This window comes from Camelus ferus, chromosome 3 (assembly GCF_009834535.1).
Source record: "Camelus ferus isolate YT-003-E chromosome 3, BCGSAC_Cfer_1.0, whole genome shotgun sequence".
In the NCBI taxonomy this organism is placed as follows: Eukaryota; Metazoa; Chordata; class Mammalia; order Artiodactyla; family Camelidae; genus Camelus; species Camelus ferus.
The window spans coordinates 90,967,793-90,980,077 of record NC_045698.1 but is presented as its reverse complement, the minus strand read 5'-3'; the positions used below and the strand labels follow the sequence as shown (position 1 = coordinate 90,980,077).

At 41.5% G+C, this 12,285-nt stretch overlaps 1 protein-coding gene across 1 annotated transcript in view; it reads left to right on the top strand.

Annotated features, from left to right (window-relative positions):
- The window catches only part of RAPGEF6 (Rap guanine nucleotide exchange factor 6), a 197,864-nt gene that overhangs the window by 183,296 nt on the left and 2,283 nt on the right, over positions 1 to 12,285 (top strand). Inside the window, exon 30 of the transcript XR_001365932.2 lies at positions 12,146 to 12,248. The gene's annotated coding sequence lies outside the window, so the exon portion shown is untranslated. The remainder of the gene's footprint in view (positions 1 to 12,145; positions 12,249 to 12,285) is intronic.

Here is a 12,285-nt window from a genome sequence, read left to right as displayed (position 1 = left end):
GCGCAAACGTGTCCTTTTTTGTTTGCAAAACAACAGCTTTTCTAGTACTCCACTGGCATGTGTCTGCTTACCTCCCAGTCAAAACTGTCACATGACTAGCAGCTGCGTGAAAACCTGGAAAGTGAACTTTTGTAGCTGAGCAATTGATGGCCCCAAATAAAAGTGGGATTCTTTTCAGTGAGGAAGGAAAGAATGGGTACTGAATGGGCAGCTACCTGGGTCTACCATAGCATGCCTATTGCTTACTCCTTTAGGAAGCACATTTATTTGTAAATGAAGCAGTTTCTTTATCAGAACCAGGTCGCTGAATCCTGGCAAAGGAGAAAACTCTGCTTTAGCACTCCTTTGTAAAAATCTCCCAATCCCCCCTCTGCATCCAGAGAATGTTACTCCCCTATAAGCTTCTACTTGCTGTCAGTTTACCTCCTCCCTACACACACCCCGGGGTTTCCCCAGGGCCATTCCTACTTCTTCTTACCACCTCTGCACAGTCACTAGTTTATTTCTTTACCTAGAAAATATTACACACACGTGTAGTAGGTTGAATAATAGCTACCCACAAATATCAAGCCCTAATTCCTGGAACTGTAAAGGGTGCTGTATTTGAGGAAAGGGTTTCTGCAGATGTAATTAAGTTGAGCATTCTGAGATAAGGCTGTTACTTTGGCTTATCTCAGTGGGCCCTAAGTGCTTTCACAAGTGTCCTTAGAGAGGCAAAGGAAGATAACACAGAGAAGAGGAGAAGGCAGGTTGAAAGAACGCCAGCTGCCTCCAGGAACTGGAAGAGACGAAAAGATTTTTCCTTAGAGCTTCCACAGGAAGCGCCACCTGCCAGCACCTTGATTTTGGACTCCTTGCCTGTGGCTGTAAATCTCCCAGACATTGGTAATTTGTTATGGCAGCCCCAAGGAAACGAATACACGCTACTGTATTCTTGTCTGACTTTGAGGACCCAGAACCCGCAATTGAAGAACGCAGCGCTCCGGACATACACGTCAGGAAACGGCCCACCTCGCCGCCTTCGAGCGTTTGATAAACAAAAATAAGAGACGAGGTGGAACCATCCCAGACGCCGCCTCTACAGCAGCCTAGTCAGCCTGGTGTTTTCCAGAGGTTCACAGAAGGGACACTCCTGTCATCCTTGCCAGACCTGCTGTTTTCCCTTTCAGGCGTGGTGGTGAGTGCGCGCTAGTGTCTCACTGTGGTTTTGATTCTAATTTTCATGATGACTAGTAGTGCTGAGCATCTTTTGGAGTACTCACTGGCCTTTTGGATATTCCCTTTTGTGAAGTGTCTTTTTAGGTCTTTAGTTTTTTATTTGTTCATAGAATATGGAAGTACAGTTGTTCTATAATGATTAGTATCTAACAACCTTGCTCATTTCCTTCATTAATTCTAACAATTTTCAGATTCTTTTGAATTTTCTATGTTTTCCTGGAAATGTTCTCCAGGCAGGAAGCTGGGGCAGTGGTAGGGTGCACCTCTTTTGTTTCTTATGCTCTCGAGGATTACTGTCCTTAAATACCTGGTGTCCAGTGTCTTAAGTGGCATTGTGTTATATATTTTGTCTAGTTTTTTAGTTGCTTCAGGTAGGAGGGTTAAGTGCTGGTTGTTCCATCATGCCCAGAAGCTGGAATCCACATACAAAATTTTAATACAACTCTCTCAATAAATGAAAGCAGACACACACATCCTCCCCGTGTCCCCCACCCCAAAATCAGTAAGGATACAGAATATTGGAACAACACACAAACTTAATCTAATGGACCTATATAAATCATGAAATTAACAACAAATGCAAAATATACATTACTTTCAGGTGATCATGGAGCATTTATCAAAAATGACTGTATGTTAGGCCATAAACTGTTAACAGATTTGAAAGAGGAACTCATAGAAAAGGCTCACTGCAGCAGAGTTAAACAGTGAATTGGTAACAAAAAGTACAAAATTAGGAAGTTAAGGGATATACTTGCCAATAATGCAGTGGAAAGTAGAAATTATTTTGAACCAAATAAAAATGGAAATAGGAATATCAAAACCTTTGGATGTGATTAAACCATACTTAAAGGGAATTGTATAGCCTTCAGTACATGTATTAGGAAAATAGAAAGGCTAAAAATGAATTAGATAAACGTTCTTCTCCAGAAACCAGAATAACAGCTAATTAAATTTAGATACGTAGGAGAAAATAATAATAGCAGCAAGGAATGAAATACGTAACGTGCAAAAAAAAAAACCTAAGTTATTTCAAAGACTAAGAAAGTTGCTAAACTCTTAGAATGAACAAGGAAAAGGAAAAATGGCAAAACTAAACAGTTTTAGGAATGTAAAAGTCATTACAATCATTAGAGATAAAGACACTTTGAATGAGTAAAATATAGATGAAATAAACCAAATTTAGAGAAAAACACAACTTACCAAAGAAGGAAAATTCAGTAGTCTTATAACTAGTAAAGAACTTGACTTTGTCATTTAAAAGCCTCTCCACAGAGAAAACTTAAGTCCTAGATGGCTTTACCTGTAAGTTATACCAAACAGTTGCAGAAGAAATCACACTGATTCTACATAACAAAATCTCCGCACTGGTAGGGATTTCTTAAGATCCTCATAAGAAAACACAATAAAGGAAAAAGTTGGTATCTTTGACTATTGTCAAATTAAAAACATATTCATCAAAAAGTACCATTTAAAAGAACAACAGGCAATGGAGTGAAAATGTATTTTAATTCGTATGCCCTTCAAAGGAAAAGTATCCAGAGTATATAAAGTACTTTTTTTATACCAAAAGAAAAAGAGCAGCCAATAGAAAAATGGGTAAGAGAATTAAAGAAGCACTTCATAAAAAAGAGGAAATTGTCCAATAAACATGAAAAGATGCTTAATTTCATTATGAAAAACTCTTCATAAGGTTGGAGTTGATGATGAAGGAAGCGTTAGCCTTGCTGCCCAGTTTGGAGGTCAGTGGCAGATGATCATTGACCTAAAACTGTCCTTTGGAAGAAACAAGAATAGGGCTAAAAGGGAAAGGTGTAGTAAAAAAAAAATACAGCGGAGCCACCAGATGGCACCACGCTACAATGTGACTCTTCCTGGGGTCTGTCTTTAGAACAGTAACAGCAAGATTTGTTGGTTTGTTTGTTTAAGGTTGTGCAGTGTGGATTGTTAACGTGTATAATGTGTTAATTTTATATACATACACATTGTGAAATGATTACCACAGTGAACACATTAATCTCATGTAGATAACCTTTTTTTGTGTGGGTGAGATGAGAACACTTAAGATCTACTCTCTTACCACATTGCAAGTTTACAATTATGAAAAACATTTTGAAAGTTCTTCAAAAAAATTAAAAGTAGACAAAAAGCTAAAAAGAGAACTACCATATGATCCAGCAATTCTGCTGGACATATATCCAAAGAAAGTAAAATCATTCTTTCAAGGAGATGGATACACTTCCACATTCATTGCAGCATTATTCACAATAGCCAAGATATGCAAGCAAGTTAAGTGTCCACTGATGGATGAATGGATAAAGAAAATGTGAGTGTATACAGATAAATACTTTTTAAGTTTCTTTTGCAAGCTAACCTTCCTCAAATGATGTAATTCCTCAAAAAGAAATGAATAAGGCAATTTCTTAGCCATCTTTTCAGATTTGTCTGCAGTCCATAGTGAAGTATTTCAGAAGACTCTTTCACAGAGGAAGCATTTCCAATCAGAAAATACAGAATTTTAGACAGATTATATTTGGATAATCTTCAGACGATAATGAATGGTCAATATGGATACAGCTGTTTACTAATAGAGTATTTGTACAGTTGGACGTAGGACGTAGGATTTGGAATCGTAATGAGTGGTGGTCCTTTGCAGGGCTCCCGAGGGAGATCTTCCAGAAAATACAAGTGGCCCAACTCTGAACAGGAGTGAAAAGCAGATAGCGCGCGTAAGAGCCAATCCAACCTCTAGCAGTCTGCGCGGAGCCGCTGCGAACTCCGGAGCGCCTGGCGGCTGCTCATCTGTTCTGACTGCTTGGTATTTTTTGGTCCCTTTAACTTTGACCATTTTGGTGGGTATGTAGTGGTATTTTATTGTGGTTTTAGTTTTCATTTCCATTATTGTTAGTGGGATTGAGCTCTTTCTCATATTTGTGTGGGCCGTTTGGTTTGCAGTTTTATGAAATGCTTTTTTAAGTCTTTTCTCGTTGCTTTGTAGGTATTCTTTATATATTTTGGGTATGATGCCTTCATCAGTTAATATCTACAGCAGAGATCCTCTTCCACTCTGGGGGCTTTCCTTTGTCATACCCTTCATGGTGTCTCTCGATGAAGAGACGTTCTTAATTTTGAACTAGAAAAATTTATTACTTTTCCTGTATGGTTAGTGCTTTGTGATCTATTTAAGAAGTTTTCCCCTACTCCAGGTTCATTAACATATTTGTGTTAGCTTTTAGATGCTTGGATGTTTTGCCTTTTAAATTTAGCTCTGAAGTTTATCTGGAATAGATTTTTGTGTGTAGGGTGAGATATAGGTCAGGTTTTGTTCTCACACCCGAAGATTGTCCTTGCACCATTTATTGAAAAGTTAAGTCCTTTTTTCCCACCGCACTTCAGTGACGTCTTTGCCGTGTACCAACTGTCTGGGTGTATTCGAGTTTATCTGGAGTCTGTGTTCTGTTATATCGGCCTATTTGTTCTTCCATCCCGCACTACTCTGTTGTCTTAGTTACTTAGTAGTTTAATACATACTGATACCTGATGTTCTCTGACCCTGTTCTTTTTCAAGAATGTGTTAGCTGTTCTTGTATCATTGCATTTCCAAATGAGTTTTACAGCCAGCTTATCAACTTACATACACAAACGCATATGTACACACAATCAATTGAGTTTTGAATGGGATTTTCTTGAAATTATGTAACAATTGGAAGGAAATTAACATCTTCATATACTTTAGTCTTCCTATATGTGAACCCAGGATATGTTTCCACTTATTTATATGTTCCATTGCTCTCACTGTTTTATTGTTTTGTTTTAAAGGCTTTCATATTTCTCATAAGGTTTATTTTTAAGTGTTGGATGTGGGTTTCTGGTTTATTTTTCCCCTGCTTTATTGAGGTATACTTGGGAAATAAAAATTTTATATATTTAAGGTATATGTATTGGTCCATTTGGGCTGCTGTAACAAGGATACTGTAGACTGGGTGGCTTGTAAATAACAGAAATTTCTTTGTCACAGGTCTGAAGGCTAAGAAGTCCAAGGTCAAGATGCTGGCAGATTTGGTGTCTGATGAGAGCTCATTGCCTGGTTCATAGATGGTGACTTCTCATTGTCCTTATAAGAAAAAGAAGGGGCAAGGAAACTCTCTGGGGCCTCTTTTATAAGGGCACTAATCCCAGTCACAAGGGCTCTACCCTCATGACCGAATCACCTCAAAAGGCCCCACCTTCTAATATCACCTTAAACGCTGCAAATTGCATTATTTTATCCTTTTTATGGCTGAGTAGTATTCCATTGTATAAATAGACCACAACTGCCATATCCAGTCATCTGTCGATAGAAATTTAGGTTGTTTCCGTGTCTTGGCTATTGTAAATAGTGATGCTATGGACATTGGGGTGCAGGTGTGTTTTTGAATTAAGGTGACCTCTGGATATATGTCCAGGAGTGGGATTGCTTGATTGTATGGTAGGACTGGTTTTAGTCTTTTGAGGAATCTCCATACTGTTTTCCATAATGGCTGCACCAAACTACATTCCCACCAACACTGTAGGAGGGTTCCCTTTTGTCCACACCCTCTCCGACATTTATTGTTTGTGGACTTTTTAATGACGGCCATTCTGACTGGTGTGAGGTGATACCTCATTGTAGTTTTATCTGCATTTCTCTGATACTAAGCAATATTGAGCATCTTTTCATGTGCCTATTGGCCATTTGTATGTCTTCACTGGAGAATTGCTTATTTTAGGTCTTCTGCCCATTTTTGGATTGGGTTGGTTGTTTGTTTGTTTTTGAGTTGTATAAGCTGTTTATATATTCTGGAAATTAGGCCATTGTCAGTTTCATTGTTTGCAGATATTTTCTCCCATTCCATAGGTTGTCTTTTTGTTTTGCTTATGGTTTCCTTTGCTTTGCAAAGGCTTATAAGTTTAACTAGGTCCCATTTGTTCATTTTTGCTTTTATTTCTACCGCTTGGGTATACTGCCCTAGGAAGAACATTGCTGAGATGTATGTCAGATAATGTTTTGCCTGTGTTTTCTTCTACGAGATTTATAGTGTCTTGTCTTACGTTTAAGCCTTAAGCCATTGTGATTTTTATATACAAAAATAGTGTATGGTGTGAGGGAGTATTCGTTATAACTTCATTGATTTACATCCAGCTCTCCAGTTTTCCCAACACCATTTGGTGAAGAGAGTGTCTTTACTCCATTGTATGTTCTTGCCTCCTTTGTCAAAGATTAATTGACCAAAAGTTTGTGGGTTTGTTTCTGGGCCATGCTCTATATTTTTTAATTCATTCATTTGTTGATGGACACTTAAGTTGTTTCCAAATCTTAGAAATTTTGTCAGTAATGCTGCAGTGAACATGGAGGCTGCAGATAATAGTCAGCAAGAATCTGGAGCCCTCAGTTCTACGAGGCACTGAATTCTGTTAACAACCTTGGAGCTTGGAAGTGGCTGCTTCCCTAGTTCAGCCTCCAGGTTCAAGCACAGCCCCGCTGACACGTTGACTATAGCCTTCTGAGACCCCCAAGCAGAAGACTGAGCCAAGCTGACCCACTGAATTTCAGACTCCTGATGCATTGAAACTGTGCTGTTTTAAGCCGTTGACTTTGTGGTAATTTGCTGTACAGCAGTAGATAACTAATATATTGCTTGTTAGCTGTATGATCTTGGGGAAGTTGTGTTTACACCCTGTGGCTTAGTTCTCTCATCCTCAAATCATGTTAACAGTTCGCTTTCGCGTAGGCTATGAGGATGAAATGAGTTAATGCGTGTGCAATCCTTGGGCAACACCCAGCCCCCTTGAAAGTTTCGCAGGAACTTTCAGTGGTTATACACTCTTTCTTCTTTCCCTCTCTCCCTCCCTGTTTTCCCTCTTCAAACCATAGTCGTTTTCTACCCTGATTCTTCCATCTCATCTCCTTTCCCAGAATTCCATTTCTTTGCCCAATATGGTCTCGGCTCGCCAATAAACACTCCATCTAGTGGTCATTTATCTGACAACCTCAACTATTCTAAATATAATCAAGATGTTCCAAAATCAGATTGATTCCATATAAAAATGCATTCAAGGTACATTCCTGACTTATTGGTGAGATTCAGCTTTCTTGTCTCCTAAGTTAAAACATGCTGGAAGCCAAACGGAAGACTGTGAGTGGAGAACTGGAGGGAAGCACACTAACAGCAGCAAGAATGTGATTAAGACACCCTGAACCCTGCCCTGCCTACACCGTCTGGTTTAAAGAGCACGGCGTCTTCCCAGGTCTCCGAGGCCTGGAATGCGGTGTGGGGGCAGGGCTCCTGATGCGGGAAAGAGCCAGGCGTTCTGCCTGCACCCGGGTGACAGGGAAGCAGGAGGGCTTAGAGTCCTCTCCTCTGCCCTTTGTCTTTCTTCTCATCTGCGAATCTTTTCTCCTTGAGATAAGCACTGCCAGGCTGTGGATCAACGCAGACTTAACCCCTTGTTCTTAACCCCCGTCCTGCTTTCTGCCCTGCAAGCCTTCCTGCCTTTCCCCATGTGACAACAGCTCCCCCGTTCTCTTTTTTAAGGTAACTATTCCTTTCCCAAACCGTGGGGTTTTGGTGGGGCTGTGAGTCAAAGTAACCCACCCCTACACACACTGCAGGGGGCCCAGTGTGAGGCGTTCCTTGGAATTCCTAGCCTGTGGATCAGCAGGGTCATTTCCTGTATGACCCCAGGACACTCGTCATGAGCTGTTAAGACTGCCATGGCCGGTTACCGGCTGTTTGACCTTGAGCAAGTTATTTACCGTCTCTAATCACCTGTCCCATCATCTCTGACATTGGGAGAGTAAAAGCTCTTTAATAGGATGGGTGTGGAATAAGCCAGGCCCATGCCTCACAGGGGACTGGTGCTTACTGAACGCCTCCTCACCCTCTCCCTCCAGTGTCCCATCCTATCTTGTCACCCCACAACCAGACACTCCCACCTAGCCCCCTTCTCCCTCCCCTGTGAGGCCAGGCCTACAAAGTGCTTCTGGCAGCCTGGAGCTAGTGAAAGGCTAATGAATAAACCAGTCATTGAACCTGTACTGGAAAGTCTGCCTTCCTTGTTTATTTCTTAAAATTGGAAAGAAAACAGAGATCATACTTTGTTAGCATTTTTACCACCTGCTTCACTAGAAGCCTATGCTGCTGATTTCCTCTTGTACTAGTCCTTCTAAATCCTTCATCTGGTGGCCCACCAAGGGTCTCCTTGAGCTACACTGATAGGCCTGCTGAGCTCTGGTTGTGCCTTGTAACCGAGAGCTGCAGAGACGACTGGGAGGCAGGAGAGAGCTTTCCACTGAGGTCGCCCACCACTGAGCAGGGAAAGGAGGGTGCCGACATCAGGGAAGAGGAAAATGGCCTGTAGTCTTAGATCCAAGTCAGGAGGGTCTGTTTAATCCTAGAACACATTGTGCTCACCACTCAATGGTTTCCTGGCCAGGTTGCACTCGGGTTTCCCCTTTCTTAGTGCTGGCACTCTAGGAAAGCCCCACATCCGTGTCAGAGTTTTCTGCACGTGGTGTTTTTCACGTGGGACACTATGTCAACACCCGTGTCTGACCATGTGTATGGCATCAGATTTGAGTTGAAAACATCAAATGGTTTGTAGACATGCATGGCACACTTACCCCTTAAGTCACTGCTTCATGCCAGGCACAGCAAGGCTGCTCTGTGTAAAACCTTAAGCATCATTTTATTAGTGCCATCTAGCAAGCAAAGACCTTGTGGGTAATGGTTTCCACAGCCTGGGAGGAACTTCTGCTACCTGAGGAATAGACTCACCCTGACCCTGAGGTATTGGGCGGTTGCTGAATAACCTGAGCTTCTGACTTGGCCTCTCTCGGAATCTTTGTTTCTTGTGATGGTCATGTTCCCATGAACCTTTTTACTGTTTAACAAGATCTCAATCCTGAGAGCCTCATTTCTGCTGGCATAGAGTGTTGGGCAGCAGTGGTCTCGGTCAGAGTCCATCCCAAGTGTGCACTTAGGAGGGACAGGGAAAAGGATGTCAGGTAATGGAGCGATGTGCTTTTCTCAGCTGTACGGCCAAGTCTGCCCTGAGGCACTTGATTAGGCTGTGATCATCATACTTAATGTTTCCTTTCTCTTTATTTTTCTACTCTGTTGTTGCCTTTGAACAAGTTCACCTAATCTGTTCTGTGACTTTCTGTTCCTAAGAACTTGACTGCTTGGATGCCTCACATAAGTGGGGTTGTCACTTGGACTGAGCCCCTGGACTCTTGATAAGAGGCCAGACCAGACAGGAATTTCAGGCAGGGCTTTACTGGGGCTCGTGCTGCAGCACAAGGGAGTGAAAGCAAGAAACAGGGATCCATGTCTTGCTCCTGATCTTAAAGAAAAGTTTTTATCATCTTGAACCATATCACCTGCGGGCTTTCCATATACTGTCTTCGTTTTGTTTAAGTAGTTTCCTTCTAGTCCTAGGTTTGTGTTTTAAAAGGCTATTGAATTTTGTCCAATTTAGAAGATCATATGGGTCGCCCCCCACCCCCACCCCCAGTATTCTGCAAATGTGGTATATTTATCCCCAGTGCCTAAAAAGTGCCTGGGCACATCGTTCTCAACAGAAAATTTCTGAGTGCATGAATTGCCCAGTTATTGAATGACACCCATTTAATTATGCTTCTTTATAACCAATTTTCTTGTAATCTAATTGCTTTAATTTGGGTAACTTGCTTTCTAGGTCTGCTTCAGGCCTGGAAATCTTGAGATTTCTTTTAATTATGCTACTTGATTTGTTCTAAAGACCACATTCTCAAGTGGTGTTTTCGGGAGGGGTATGTGGGAAGTTTTGGATTGCCTGCTAGTGTGATCTATTTTGCTCTCTCACTTCAGTGAAAGTTTGGCTGAAGATAGACAGTAGTGCCAAGTGATGTTCTCTCAGAAGCTGAGACGAGTGCTCTGTTATGTTCTAGACCGCACCGCTGCTGCTGAGAAACCTGGTAATCTTTGGACGGAATAGTCCAAGAAATTAGATAATTTCCCAGAGGTGAATACATGAATTGCAGAACAAAGGGCCATTTGAGGTCTGTGAAGTGTGATAGTGTAAATGCAAAACCCATTTTTAAAAATTTCAAGTCATAAAGAATGAAGAGACCATTCCTTTTTTGATAGACGCCCCTCCTCCCACACCCCCACCCCGAGTGTTTCCCTTGCTTTCTCTTTGTAAAACTCTTATGAATCACAGGTTGAGTCACTTGAATCCTAGAACTTCTCATCGCTCAAATGACTTACCATAGTGACTTCTTCCAAAAATGTCTACTTGTCCTGTTGGTTTCCTTCAGGAACATCAAGTTGGAAGGAGGGAGGAAGGGAGAAAGGTTTGCTTGTTTCTGTGTCTGAGATGCAGTACGAGCTGGTCCTGTTACAGCATTAGCCTGCGTGGCCTTAGCTCCACTGTGCACAGGTTGGATGTGGCCGCATATACGGGGGTACAGTCCAGTCACTCACCCCTGGTACCTTTGTGCTATCGTTGAATGTCTTCCCTCTGTTCACGCTGAAATTCTAACTCCCAAAGGCAATGGTATTAGCGCCTTACAGAGGAGACTCCAGAGAACTCTCTGGCCTTTCCCACCAAGTGAAGACCTAGAAGTAAGTCTGCACCTGGCAGAGGGCCCTCACCTGACCGTGCTGGCACCTTGATCTCAAGACTTCTGGCCTCCAGAACTGTGAGAAGTCACTTTCTGTTGTTTGTAAGCCACCCAAATCTGGGGTATTTTGTTATAATATCCTAAAGGGACTACCCTGCTTTGCACAGTTTCTGAGAAGTGAAATACTGTTTTTAAAGCAAACCAGAAACAGCAGCCAAAATGTCTTCTGACACAGCCTGAACATGTTGCAGCCAGCGAAGTGCTCCCTGCACCTCAGCAGAGGGGATCAGGCCCTGGGGAGCTGGTGGCACAGACCTAGGGTCTAAGGTCAGGGCTCAGACATTTGAAAGGCACACAGGTATACAAGTGGCTTCAATTAGGAACATTAAGGAAAAAAAGACACTCAGGTCAAGGTTTGAAGATTATCATCTTATTTGCTGCTCTTTTGTAAAGGAGCAAAAAAAAAAAAAACAAAAAAAAACCCTGTGTGTAGGAATCCTTTCTGGGCCTCCCAGGCAGGCTTTTGGTGTATTCATCATCTATCTTAAGCTAATGAACATTGGAGGTTCAGTGGGTTATAAAAGTTCTAGTGAACTCCGGAGCTTGGATTCACAGAGACAGTTTGGGGTTAGAGTGGACCGTGTCTTTACTCTCCTGCTGTTAGCCTCTAGGGAAACTAAAATCATCCTTTCTGCAATACCAAAAGCACCACTCTTTCAGCAGTTGTTTGTAAGGTCCCTGATCAAACTTCTGGATCTTCTTAGCTTTTTTTTCTTTTGGGCATCAAAGGACCAACTGTAAGTATGATGCAAGTAAGAATTGTAGAGTAGGGTCAGAAGTAGCCCAGAGGTTGCATGTATCTGGTAGAAATGTTAAAAAAAAAAAAAAAAAAAAAGGCAAATAAAAACCTCATCTCAAAAACAAACAAACATCCTAAAAACTGAAAGTTTAAGGAGCCCAAATATTAAAATACAGATTATCATGAGTCATTTGGTAGATTTTTACATTTTCACAACCGTAGCAAATTGTCTCTGTTTTACGGAATTGCCCTACTTTTTGTGCACGTTATGCCTATCCTTTGAAAACAGGCACTCGAAATAGAGCTAATATATTGACATGAGGAGTTTCTTTACATAATTTTTTCCTTTAATCAGCTTATTTTACTGGACTGCCATAATTTCATCTTAACCCAGTTTTCCCTTTAGAGTCCTTGGCCATGAGTTGAAGACAAAAATTATCAAACCTTTCTCAGATACTCTGTCCTAATACTTTACTTTTCTCATTGATTTTTTTCTATTTTAGAGTGTTGTACACCAGGTCTCACAATGCAGCCAACCCTAACTGAAGCATTCTCAGTAGCTGAGGCACAAGGCCCAACACACGGATGAGTCTCTGGCAGGATCTGGTGAGTATATAGGTCTTCTTTGTTCTCATGTGAATCA